The following is a 14,313-nucleotide window of genomic DNA, read 5'->3' on the forward strand; positions in this document are numbered from 1 at the left end:
GCATTTACTGCTAACTGTGACAACTATAGGCATTTCCCCCCTCTCCGCTCTTCTTATCCAGCCGAATAGCCAACAGCAAGAGCTGGGAAGACCTATCACCCCCCCCCCCCCCCCACCATGGGAACCCTCTGTTTTCCTACTAACGTGTTCTGACAGGTACCAACAACCACAGGCTATTGGTACTCTACAAAAGGCAGGCAGAGATTTGCTATTTAAAAAAGTTTCCAGAAAAAACCCAAGTATTTTATATCAATTAGCCTTAATCTTTGGAATAGTTTTAAAATCTTTAATAATTAAAAATTTTAAGTTAAAAAATTTTAATTAAAAAGAATTGTACGTAAGCTTTCATTGCTACTTCATGTAAATTTTAATTTCAGCAACTCCTGAGCCTTTTTTATACAGACATTAGGGCTTGACCTACAACTGGAAAATCACATGGAGGCTGCAACACAAAGGTACTGCATCTATTCAGACCTGCCACAGTAATAAATTATATTCAGGTGAGGAAAAATAACACAGCATTTATCATATAACTTCTACTGTATTACAGTTTATATTTAAGCTTATAGTCAATATCATCTGCGGTAAGTCAAAAGCTAAAGTACTTTAAAGGCTACCTATCCAAAGTCCTCTCAATCCACTGGCTTCTCTCTACTCTACCTTTATCCACTAAACAGCTTTTCTACCTATAAACCTTTTAACAAGCATGTCACGACCCTTGATCCTAATGGTCCAATGAGAAGACCCACTACATACCTAGGAATTTTAAATTAAAGCAATTTCCTGGATAGTGTTAATTAACCCTGGAATAACCACATATATAAAAAATTTCAAAACTACACTGTCTACAACCCTTCCACCTTACCCACAATGAATTTAGTATTGTCCATCCCAAACCTTAAGTCAGTCAAGTATACTTAGAACCTGTTGTCACAGTGTGGTACAATTTTAATACGATTCTAACTAAGAGAGATATATAAAAACAAAGCACAGACTTTTAATTAGAAGATCTGCTAAGAACACCACCTAACAGACCATTACCCAATTCTCTAGTTTTGATCATTTAAAAACAGCTAATGGCTGCAGTTCATATCATAATCTAATTATCAGTCCTAATTTTACATAAGAATGCCTTCAGATTTCTCTGTACACACATAATAACAAGGGTATCTTACACAAGCGTTTCTTTCTGTCACTTTTGAACACTCTGCACTTGATTTCAAGAAGCTGTCTTTTCTATCTCAATTCCCCTCAAAAATACATGAGATCCTAAAAAAAACAAAACATGAGATTCTGGTCTTTTCAGCAGTTCTAGCATTTACAAAAAATGTTTCATTTTTCCTCATTACAAAAGTATAACGTCTTGTGGATTATTTCAGAAAAAAAAGAAGGAAATACAAATGACCCACAATGCCAACATCCAGAGCCAAAATTTTGGGTATATCTCTATTTTTATGCTTATTTACACGTTCCTTGAAACAACAAAAAAACCATCAAATTTGGTATTAGTGGAGTTTTATTACACTTTCTTCCCAATGAGTACTATATTCCACTATAATTTTCCCATCACTACTCTCCTCTTAAAACACTTCTAAATAGCTGTATAGATTACCACTTGATGGCCACACTACAATTAGTAGATCTCCAAGTGTTTTATCTTCTGGATTTTTAATATGCTTAATAATCAACATTAACATTTATGTACACCAATCTTTGACACATTATTCCCTTATTTACAGGATAACTTCCTGTAAGTATAGTTCTTCCATTTTTAAGCCTATTTATTAAAACATGCAGAGCCTAAATCAAGTATCCAATCAAAATGCAAGCATTCTAGAACACACTGGCATCACTGCCATTGGTTAACTACATAACAACTTCCTTGGGGTTTAATTCTCTCTTCTATAAAATTAGGAATTTGAACTACCTGTTATTTCTTAAATTATGTAAGACATTTTCTTTGCATTCTTCAGTTGTTAAAGTTTGTTTAAATATCATTGACTTGTAATAATATTTGGCGTTTACACGTCCCTAAAAGCATTAGTAGAATTAGTTTGTTTAAAGACTCCTTTAACATACACAATGTTTTAAGGTCAAGGGTGGTTAAATCCTTCTGAATTAATTAGCTCAAAATGCTACGTAAAAGCAACTCCACTTACACAAAGCTGAAGAGATGTGTAAAGATGATAATGTGAAAACTTCCTTTCTGGGTAAAGCATACGCTAACGTTATCAACATATAACGTGAAAAGGAAGAAATGCCAATTTAAGGCACTTTCAACACAAAGCTTCTGGCTAACGATCTCTTTTCCAAGTCTTATTTACATGACAAACCAGAAGAACCTTCATGTAGTACTTCAATCGTGTTTAATTTTAAGTTCAGTTCAGTGTAAAAGTCACACAGCGTTTTTTGCAACAAAAATCTGTCCTCCCCTTCTTGTTTTCCACAACAATACTAACATGAAATAATTATGTCGAGAGACTCCGTAGGTGACTGAACCATTTAGCTTTTTAAAAGGAAATTTTATTTTGAACATGTATGAAAATTGCCTAAAATATAATTTTTGCCCGCTGAGTACAGCTGTTTAAATTTACCTGGGAGAAAACTGTTTTGTCGACTATCTAAAAATATTAAACCAAGCTCTGTTCAACACGCAGAACGCAGCATCAATGCAAAATCTCATGACTACGACCTGGGAAATCAACGACTCGCACACTATTCCAGCGCGCTTCAAAGACTAGAATTTCAGAATCGCCATAACTGTTCTAGAAATATCTGGCTGGAAAACTGTAACTGATCCAATAAGCCTATGCCACAGAATGGGGCCACAGAGCAGGATAAACACCTAGGAGATATTGCTCCGCCGTAAATGGGGAAAGTCCCTGTAGAACACACAACATGGCACAGCGCCGGCAACGAAAAGAACAACGATGCCGCGACTACACCAGGGTGTACTCTAAACCCTTTGTTTGGAAACCGGAAGGTCCCCACACCACGCCATCCTCTCTGGAGAACCCTAGACTGATAGTATTTTAATAAGGAGGAAAAGGAATGTGAGGTGACTCTCTAAACAACAAATCTCCTGCCTCGCAGCGCACTGAAAAAGGCTTTATCCACGACGCAATACGATAAACAAGCGTTAACGTTTCATTTTTCGGCCATTTTTACGCGATGGCGGGTGGGGGGAATTGTTTCTGAGGTCCGGCTAAAATCGCGCGCGCCCTGTGTGTGGGCAGGGGAGGGGAGTCTTAGGGGGCGCTATGAAACGATGGGCGAGGAAAGGAGCGAAGGCCGCGACACCAGGAAAAAAACGCCGCTCAAACGGCCAGGCTTTTCAGAGTCTACGAAATCCTCCATTTTGGGACACATTTTCAGGCGCAAAAGGGAAAAAAAAGCATATATATCTGGGGCTGGCCCTATCTTAACTATCCTCCCCAAACGGCAGGCCCCCTATGATTAGTCGGTCCCTCAGGCCTCGAGCGCTCCTCCCTTCCCCTCAGCGCTGCAGTCCGCGTGTAACGGGCTCGTCGTCCCGCCCCCGCCCACAGCAAGCCCAGGACGCAGGAAGCTCGGCCGACCGGCTGCCCTCTGCGCCCCCGACTCTCCCGCCGCACCCTGGGCCCTTGCCTGGCCGCGTGTCTCCCTCCGGGGCCGCTCACCTCCGCCGCCCGAGAAGGCTGGTTGCGCCGCCACTGCGCTCCTAACATGGCGGCCGCCGATCAGGCGGCTCACATACGCAGCGCGGAGGGAGGCAGAGCGGGCGAGCGGGAGCGAGCAAGAAAGGCGCGCCGCCGGCTCCCCGCGGCCCCTGTCGCCGTCGCTGCCTCCTCCCGGCGGACGCAGAGAGCCCCCGGCCACCCCACCCCAATTCTTACCCGCTTCTCGCCTACCTTAAGGAGAGGGAGAGGGAAGAGGAGAGACACCTCTCTCCAAGCGAGCGGGACGCTGAGGCTCCCACAATCCCCCGCAGCAACGGCGCTGTAAGAGGTGGCAGCAGCGGCTGCAGCCCAAGAACAAACCCACTCTCGCGAGAGCTCGCCCCCACCCACCTCGGTCCCTTTCTGCCCCTCCCCCTACTCAGCGCGCGCACGTCGCTCGCGCCCTCAGCGGCGGTCGTTGTTCTCTAATCCTGTAGCCCGCTTATGGCGGGAAATGGAGAGGCGTAGCTAACGAGTTCGAGTCCCATTCCCCACAAAGGATTTTTCTCGACTCCCCCCATATTGCTGGGTGTAAAACTTAAAAAGAGTATGCGTTAGAAGCGAGTCGCAGGAATCCCTGGCCTAGACCCAATTTCTATCCTCTCTGGTATTATCTGATCATTTGCTGAGGGGTCGTAGTTAGGGCCACGAAGTGGGGACAGATACCATTCTGAGTGGTTTTTGATTTCAGGTATTTCATGCAGAGTCATTGAGGAGAAAGACAGCTATTGAAAAGACCGCCGCAGCCATTTGGTGAATTTGAACGTAGAACACTCTTCAAGTACCCCATGAGCAAAGGAGTATATAGCACATGTGGAAATCCTGAGAAATTGTATAGATAAGGCCGGAGGAAAGGGCCCCTGGGGTTTCAAGTTTAAACGCAGAGGGACAGGCAGTCAACTGACACCTGAGGTAAATCAGTGAATACAAGTCAGACTAATAGCCCTGAAAATTTTAAAATCTAGAGCATGCTAACTCTGATTCGTGTCTTTGAAAAGTCATTCTGGGTCTACTGTGAAGATATTGGAGGGGGAAAAGATGGAGAAGAGCAGAGACCTGTAGAATGTTGAAGAGATCGTTTGGGACAAAAAGCAAATCTTACAATCAGGTAGAGCTGAATGGCAAAAGAGACCAAGTGAGTAGAGGTAGGGGAAAAAAGCGAAGAGGCGGGAGGCAGAGAAATTGTACTGCCTTGACAGCCCAGCCAAAGTACTTAAAGGCCAAAATGATCAACAGGGTCAAATGCTATCAAGAGGTCAAGACTAGGACTAAAAACATCTACAAAAGATTTAGCAACTTGGACTTCCAGTAAAGTGGGAGAGGAAGTCAGAGGGGAGGTGCTGAGTGTATGGAAAGCTGTAAGAGGGAAACTACCAAATGCAGAAAAAGTGGCTATGAAGAGAGGAGAAAGCAGGGTTGGGGAAGATTTTTGTTTTACTATGGGAGAATTTTGGGCACAATTAAAATGTTTGCAGAAGAGCTATCTTACGAAAGCACTGGTTGAAAAAAAAAAACAGGAGAAGGGATAATTCATATTGGACACTACTCAAAGGATGGGATCTGAAGAAAGGAGACATGTCTTTACTGTAACAGGCGGTATGGAGAGGATGGTGTGGAGTTTTCATTAGGAATTATAGTCAGGTGACTTCAATTTTCTGTGACTAAGCCATCTGTGGAAAGGGCTAGAGTTGCATGAAGGAATATTTTTAAATAGCCGTTGTGAAGAGTGAAACTGTAATCCCACATCCCCATTATGTTGCATGATTTTCTATAGGCTTTGAGAGGGCATTTGGTAGAATACATCAAGAACTGGGGTTCCCCTGAATAAGTAAGGCTTAAGCCCACTAAATAGTTAACTTTGGAATGAAATTTGGGGATATCCTAAATGTTCAGTGAATCTTGGGTCCTCCTTCACTTGAAACCAGATCTGCTTTCTACTCTGAGTCTTTGATTCCAACTGACTTTGGATAAGACTTCACTTTATGTTCTCCCCAGATCTTAGATGAAAAAAAGAGGCTCTGCTCCTCTGGAGACAGAAACATGAATGCATGCTTAGTTCAGATATGCACTTAACCATGCTTTTGTACAGGCTGTTAATGCAATCTGGTGGTCGAACAAAGAAGGAAAGGCAGACTTTTTCAATTGAGTAATTATTTATTGAGGATCTGCTTAGTGGGTCAACAGCAAAAAGACACATTGGAAACCAAACTGATACAAGATTTCAGTGATCAAATGCCAATTTCATGAAAGACAGTGTACAAGGGTGGGTATATAATGATGGATAAGACAGATTACCAGCTCTTGAGGATCCCAGTCAGATCAAGATTGGACAAGGAGTCTGGCCTCAAGGTGGGCCTGGCTATGAGAAGAGATGGATCAAGAGCTCTATTCACATTTGGGTTTCTTGGCAGTGGGTGTGGTACACCAGGGATGATGAAGAGGCTACGAAGCAAGTATTTGTGCTGAGACTTTGAAAGGTCTAAGTGACAAGTTTGAAATAAGGCTTTAAACACCAGGATACAGTCTACATTTGAGCTAATAATGAATACCTTTCAAAGTTTTGAGCAGAAGAGTCGTATTGATTGAGGACATATATTTTGACACCACTAAGTAGCTGATAATGCATTATAATTCTGAGAGTAAAGTACCATTACTCTTGTTTTACATAAGAGATTAAGAAAGCTTGCCTAAGGTCATGTAGCCAGGATTTGAACTCCGTTCTAAATAAATCCAAACCCAGAGCTTTAAAGCATTATATTGGATTGCCTTCAGCAAAGCTGTGGTCTCAGAATCTCCTGGCAGTCCACCATCTACTTCTTAAATAGATTAAATGCCCTGGAACCAGGCCATTTCAATACTTTAGGCTATTTAAAAACAGAAAACTGTTAACCAGTGGCTCTTTTTTAGCAGTGGCAAGGGAGGGGAAGTGGGCTTAAAAAAGGGTTTTGGGGGAATTCCCTGGTGGTCCAGTGGTTAGGACTCCACATTTCCACTGCAGGGGTCCTGGGTTCGATCCCTGGTCAGGGAGATCCCACAAGCCATGTAGCAGCGAGGGCAAAAATAAATGAAAAAAATTTTTTTGAATAAGGAATACATATAATAAAATTCAAAGCACACAACAAAGAGTTTTCCCCAACCACTACTCCTTTACATAAAGGCAACCACTATCAACCATTTGTGTATTTTAAGGATTTCCTATAAACATAAACATTTATACACACACACACACATATACGCTTGTGAATTAAAGATTGCCACAAATAATCCTTTTCTGCACTTATGAAACAGTAGCATCAATTTCCCCCTTACCTGCCCTCTGTAAGGGCCCTGTAATTGGCTTTTAGCAATAGAACACAGAAGTGATTTTAAGATCTACTTTCATCCGCTTGGAAGTCAAGTGCCATGCTGTGAGACCACATCAAAAGAATCGAGGTGCTTCAGTCAACAGCCCCAGCTGAGCTCCCAGGTGACAGCCAGTGGCATCTGCTAGCCAAAGTGAAGCCTCCAGATGGCAGTAGCCCCAGACAAATCCATGTGTAACAACACAACCACCCAGCAGAGCCCAATTAACCCACAGAATTTTAATACTTGTTTGAACTACTAAGGGTTTTTTTTAGTAGATTTTTTTTTTCAAAAAATTTTTTGGCTGCATTGGGTCTTTGTTGCTGTGGGCAGGCTTTCCCTAGTTGTGGTGTGATCTATCTTCCCGGGCCAGGGATTGAACCCATGTCCCCTGCATAGGCAGGTGGATTCTTAACCATTGCACCACCAGGGAAGCCCCTGAACTACTAAGTTTTAAGGTGGTTTAAAATGTGGTGACACACCAAAGTCTTATATTCCTATTTTCTGCTATTCAAAGCATTAGTATTAAAAAGTTTAGGTACAGGAACTCCCTGGAGGCCCAGTGGTTAGGATGCGGCACTTCCACTGCAGTGAGCATGGGTTCGATCCCTGGTGGGGGAACTAAGATCCTGCACACCACATGGTGTGGCCAAAAATCAAAAGTTTATGTACATATTACCCTATACATGTCAAAGTCTATGTGCAGTTTAAAATAAATCCCTAATTTTCTAAACCTATTGCTGTACAACAGCCGTAATCTACACTCACTTTCTCAATCTTACTATCTATAGTTAACTAGAGGACAGTTTGGAGAAAATTTGTCATTGCAGAACTTTATATAGTGCTGTTCTAGAGCAGTGGTCAGGCAAAATTTCTGTAGTGTCAAATGGCATTTTAGGCTTCAAGGCCCATAGTCTGTCAGAAGTACTCTGCACTTGTGCAAAAGCAGCCGTGATTGGTGAATAAATGAGCATAACTATGTTCTAATAAACATAAATATTGGAATTTTAGTTGGAACTAATTATTCCTTGATAACATCAAATTCTATTTGTAAATCTGGTTGCTGGAAAATGGAATTTAAGCTATGGATTTTACTTGCATTAACTAGGGTTAAGCATCACTTAACTGTTTATATCTTTTGCCATTACCTATTGGGTTGTTGAGCTTTTACCTTAGTTTATAGGGGCTGTATTAAAGAAAAATTAACTCTTGGCAAACATTTTATTGGTTGTTTGTTTTTCCAACATTTTATTGGTTGTTTGTTTTTCCATACAAAATTTTTAAAAATCTAGACATCATCCAGTCTTTTTAAGTATTCATTTTGTTTTTTTCACTTAGAAGGCAAAGCTACTACACAATTATAGATACCTTGTTTTCTTCTTGAACTTTTTAATGTTTCAGGATCTATTTTTGTATTCCCTTAATTGTTCCATTCATAGAGTAGGCTACTCAGGTGCCAGTATCACCCTTTTATTTTTGGCTGCACCATGTAGCATGCAGGATCTTAGTTCCGCGACCAGGGATCAAACCCTTGGATGGCCAAGGAAGTCCCCAACCTGTCTTATTTTAACATCTGGTAGAGCTAGTTTTCCTTTATGACTCTGGTTCTAATAGTATATTATTCGTAATAATTCTTAATATTATGGTTTTCCCATATGAATGTTAGAATTAACTTGTCTATTTCCAAAAATTATCCTGTTATTTTTAATGGGATTTTAATAAACTTATACTTTTCTTTAGAATTATTATGTTGAGATTTATTGGACATGGTATGACTTCCATTTAAGGTCTCATTTTTGTCATTTTAATATTTTCTTCATATATAACTTACACATCTTTTTTTTTTTTTTTTTGCGGTACACGGGCCTCTCACTGTTGTGGCCTCTCCCGTTGCGGAGCACAGGCTCCGGAAGCGCAAGCTCAGCGGCCATGGCTCACGGGCCCAGCCGCTCCGCGGCATGTGGGATCTTCCCGGACCGGGGCACGAACCCGTGTACCCTGCATCGGCAGGCGGACTCAATCACTGCACCACCAGGGAAGACCCTCCATGTCTTTTTAATGATTCCTAGCTTTGTCTTCCTTCCAGTTTATCTTCAAACTGATTACTTGCTACTTCAATGGATTATTTTCAGTTGACACAGCATTTAAGAAAACTTATTATCTACAACTGATTTTTACCTTTTTCCCCATTTATACATTTTCTTCTCATACCTCTTTGCCTTTGATAGTACCCTTGAACAAAGCTTTCTGTTTTAATCGGAACAGTTCTAGGGTTCCCCTATTAAGCATCACACAGGCTTTCAGAATAAGATACATTTTACCAGGCTTGGAATCCTGACTCTCAGCAATTTTAGTAAATGCCATTTTAGCATGTTGGGATAATATGTATCTTTTATTGAGATCAATTAATTGCAAATATTTTTGATGTATTCTTAAAATAATCTAGGAATAATGTTATATTTTTATATAATGGTTTATCTATTAAGGTCTTTATGTCCCTAATTTAGCAGTTATATTCCACTATATATGTGAAACAGAAAAGAGAATCCAACTCCCATCCTCTAAAAACATAAATTCTTGAGGAATTTTTAAATGTCTTGAAATTCTTATTCTGACCCTCTCATTGAGCCCACAGTTTAATAGCACAGGCACTGGAGAATTTTGATAAAATATGATAAACCCTACCAAAGAGCAAAGCTAGGGGTGGGGATGTGTGACATCTTTCAGGGACTACTGAAATGCTTTTCTTGCTTCTAGTCTCTTACACATAACAAATGCCAAATACCTTGTTTCAGGCCATCGGCATCTTGGCCACTATTGCTGTAGCTTGAGGAAGCTTCCTTTTGCTGTTAACATACATAGAACATATACAGACATAGCCTTTACCCTTGCTTTTAAAAGGAGTCTCCATTAGGGACTTCCCTGGCAGTCCAGTAGTTAAGACTCTGAGCTTCTAATGCAGGGGGCACAGGTTCAATCCCTGGTCGGGGAACTAAGATCCCATATGCCACGCAGTGCGGCCAATAAATAAATAAAATAGAATAAAATAAAAGGAGTCTCCATGTACTTCATACTTCCTCTCATAGCACCCAGGAGTCTCTGTTAGGCTGAATGAGGTTGATGATTGAAGCTATTTATGAGAATTAGTTGGAAGGGAACTATACATGAAAGCCCCAAACCAATCACTAGTTTTGAAGTCAGATTCAGTGACCACCACCATAGTTCCTGGACCAGCTGTGTGACCTTGGGCAAATAACAGCATGCACCTTGTAGGGCTGTTGAGAGGATTAAGAGATGTATAGAATGAATTTAGCAGTTTTGGCCCATGGTCAACAGGCAGTAAATATTCTCCGTATTCTGTGTCCTGAAGTGTATTTACATAAATATACTAAAATGACATAGAATCAAAGATTATTCACTTTTATAGAGCTCCAGAGTAAACATGTTAAAATTATCCATTTAAATCTGGTTATAAGTTTTATCCTGGCACCTACTTGTCAGTGCAATGACTGCTAGTAAGAGAGGTTCTACAAGTTATAATTTAGAAAGCTGTTTCAAAAATTTTCTTCAACATAAAGACACTTACAGATTATCAAAAAAAGTTTAAAAGGCCACACGTTTTAGTTAAAAGATGTCTCAAATTTGAACAACAAATCCTCTGCAATTCCATTATTTTCATATAATACTTTGAAGCTAAATTTAGTTTCAAATAGTTAGGCACTGTTATATCTTTAGAGTCCACCAGCAAATGATTTGGAAACCCAACATCTTTGTTTCCATGATTTTTCTTTTCAAAATTAAACAAAACCAAACCAGCACTGTTATTATCCTTACTTACTGGGGTATTGTTAAAAAGTAGGATATGCCTATGGCCTTACTCTATATTGGGTACCTAATGACACACTGATACTAATATTTACCAGTTGAGGCTCTTTAGTCAGCTGTCAGTAGAATTGAGGCTGCTTGGCTATATGGGAGTGAGGTAAACCTGTAAAAACTGGTGAATAATATCTTTCAAAGGACTGTTACACGGCATGGGGCTATCTAGCTCCGCAGTAAAACATGGTACAATGACACATAAAATGGGTGCTCAGTCAGGGAGGGTGGCTTCTCTGCTTAAGTGCTGCCTGGGCTGAGATCTCAAAGTAGACAAAGTGGAAAAGGAAGATGGAATGGGAAAGGGAAACAGCATGTGCAGAGACCTAGATGCAAAAGGACTGAAAGAAACCAGCATGTCCAGAATAAAATCTGAGGGTGGTAAACATGAGAGGGCTGTGTCTTGTTCATCATGTATCCCCAATGTCTAGCAGAGTTCAGTTCATAAAAGCTGTAAAGCCATAAAAAGGGTATGAGTTAAATGACTAGTCTTCTGACAAGATGAGTCAATAGCATAGGTTATTTACTTATCTTCCTCTAACTCAGCCCGGGAGATATTATACACACAAATAAGAGGGAGGTTAGGGATGTGAGAAACTATGAAGAGTCCCCTGGATCATGATTGGGCCCTACTATACAGGGGCAAGAAATGGAAGCCCAGTGTAGAAAAGGGTAGAGTGCCATGGGAGTAGGGGTTGTGCCATAGGCTGGCAAAGAACTCTCCTGGGATGGCCAACATACTGTAACCATTAGCTCCTGGAGTTCTCCTCTAGAGAATTACAACTGAGGGGAAGAAGAGGAAGTTCTACCATCTGCCATTCTGGTGAAGTCCAGATTCTAACTCACAGGCTCTGTGCCTTGAGGACATCTCTACTTTCCTTCAATTCATTAGTACACTAGGGCCCATCCTCTTCTGTGAGCTCATAGGGTAAAAAAAATCAGTCATTTGGGGAATACAGCATCTACTATAAAAGACAACAGCCTCAACCAGTATTCTAAATGAAAGAGAATAAACAAAGACCATAGACTAAGACATGTTGAGTACTAAAAATGGAATGTTCATAAATCATAGCAGTGTTTTCTTAGGTCAGTCTCCCAAGGCAACAGAAATAAAAGCAAAAATTTAAAATGGAACCTAATCAAACTTTTAAGCTTTTGCACAACAAAGGAAACCATAAACAAAATGAAAAGGCAACCTACAGAATAGGAAAAAATATTTGCAAATGATGCTACGGACAAGGGCTTAATTTCTAAAATACACAAACAGCTTGTACAACTCAGTATCAAAAAAACAAACAACCCAATCAAAAACTGGGTAGAAGATCTAGATAAGACATTTCTCTAAAGACATACAGATGGTCAATAAGCACATGAAGATGCTTGACATCACTAATTATCAGAGAAATGCAAATCAAAACTACAATGAGGTATCACTTCCCACCAGTCAGAAGGGCCATCATTAAAAAGTCTACAAATAACAAATGCTAGAGAGTGTGTGGAGAAAAGGGAACCCTCCTATACTGTTGGTGGGAATGTAAATCAGTGCAGCCACTATGGAAAACAGTATGGAGGTTCCTTAAAAAACTAGAGTTGCCATATGATCCAGGAATCCTGGGGATATATCTGGAGAAAACTCTAATTTGAAAAGATACAAGTGGGACTTCCCTTGTGGCACAGTGGTCAAGAGTCCACCTGTCAATGCAGGGGACATGGGTTGGATCCCTGGTCTGGGAAGATCCCACATGCCGCAGAGCAACTAAGCCCGTGCACCACAACTACTGAGCCTGCACACCACAACTACTGAAGCCCACGCACCTAGAGTCCGTGATCTGCAATGAGAAGCCCGCACACCACAACAAAGAGTAGCCCCCGCTCACAGCAACTAGAGAAAGCCTGTGTGCAGCAACAAAGACCCAACGCAGCCAATAAATAAATAAATAAATAAATAAATAAAATGAAGATACAAGAACCCCAATGTTCATAGAAGCACCATGTAGCTGACAGGACCTAGAAGCAATAACACTTCAGTATCTAGAGCACACCTAGCACCCAGATCTTGGTTCCTTAATACCATTCTCCAATAAAGGAACCATGACTCCTTAGATAAATGGCTAACTCTGGGACAGGAAAGATATAAGATGAACCTGGAGCATCTTATGATGCCATAAAGTGAGAAGTGTTTAAAAACAACAGCACAATGATGGGGGCATATTGAAGGGACACAGGAGTCAACTGTAAGAGCGCCCAGTGGCCAAAGATGCCAACACTTTGAACAAAATTAAGTTTATTACTGGATTATTTCCCAAAGCATAAAATGAATATCCATGAGTCCATAGTTGTAGAAATAAATTTAATAAATGAGGGAAGAGACCAATTACTTTCTATAGAATTTCAATTAATTGATGTAAACATTTCACCCTTAAGAATACCACAACTCCATACTACTATATATAAAATAGATAACTAAGAACCTACTGTATAGCACAAGGAACTCTACTTAATACTCTGTAGTGACCTATACAGGTATAGAATCTAAAAGAGTGGACATATGTATATGTATAACTGATTCACTTTGCTGTACAGCAGAAACACAACATTGTAAATCAACTATACTCCAATACATATCTATATTTATAAAGAAAGAATACCACAATTCCACTCTTCTTAAGTGTGGGCTGCACAGTGACTTCATTCCAAGGAGTACAGCACTGGGGAGAGGGGGTAACTTTACAGTGGAAATACCTGAAAATATGACCTCAGCCACATGATCAAGGTTAACATCAATAGTAATAAGTCATGGTGATAGTATGTACCCTTGATATGGGAGGAGAATGGTACTGTGGTCTTCCTTTCAAAATCACTTAAGATTTTGAAATCCTAATTACGAGAAAATCCTAATTATGAGAAAAACTCAAACTAATTGAGAAACTCTACAAAATGCCTTACTCAAAACTTGAGGTCATCAAAAACAAGGAAAGTCTAAGAAGCTGTCACAGCCAAGAGAAGCCTAAGGAGACATGATGACTAAATGTAATATCGTCAATGGGATCCTGGAACAGACAAAGGACATTAGGTGAAAACTAAAGAAATGTGAATAAAGCATGAACTTTAGTCAATAATAATGTACCAATATTAGCCTATTAATTGTGACATATGTACTATACTAATATGTTAACATTAGGAGAAACTGGGTGCAGGCTACATGTGAATTCTTTGTACCATCTTCACAACTTTTCTGTATATCTACAACTATTCTAAAATGAAATAAATTTCAAGGTCCATTTTATTACCCTTTTCCCAGGTAACAGTTAAGTCACCCTTAAAAAACAGTATAAAATGTTCTCACACCCCAAAGGGCTTATAATGGAGATTAGGGAGAGCTAAAGTAACAGGGGCT

General features: G+C 40.3%; 1 protein-coding gene across 8 annotated transcripts in view; it reads right to left on the reverse strand.

Moving 5' to 3' along the window:
* The window catches only part of MATR3 (matrin 3), a 48,447-nt gene that overhangs the window by 26,287 nt on the left and 7,847 nt on the right, over positions 1-14,313 (reverse strand). For 2 of the 8 annotated variants that reach the window (XM_027096145.1, XM_027096100.1), the window contains exon 1: positions 3,891-4,013. The exons of 4 other annotated variants lie outside the window; for them this stretch is intronic. The gene's annotated coding sequence lies outside the window, so the exon portion shown is untranslated. Of the gene's footprint in view, positions 1-3,659; positions 4,043-14,313 lie in introns of those variants that run through there. 2 more of the 8 variants (XM_027096117.1, XM_027096123.1) reach the window with 2 other exon arrangements.

This window comes from Aethalodelphis obliquidens, unplaced genomic scaffold (genome assembly GCF_003676395.1).
Source record: "Aethalodelphis obliquidens isolate GAN/ISIS:26980383/991018 unplaced genomic scaffold, ASM367639v1 scaffold4, whole genome shotgun sequence".
NCBI classification, from domain to species: Eukaryota; Metazoa; Chordata; class Mammalia; order Artiodactyla; family Delphinidae; genus Aethalodelphis; species Aethalodelphis obliquidens.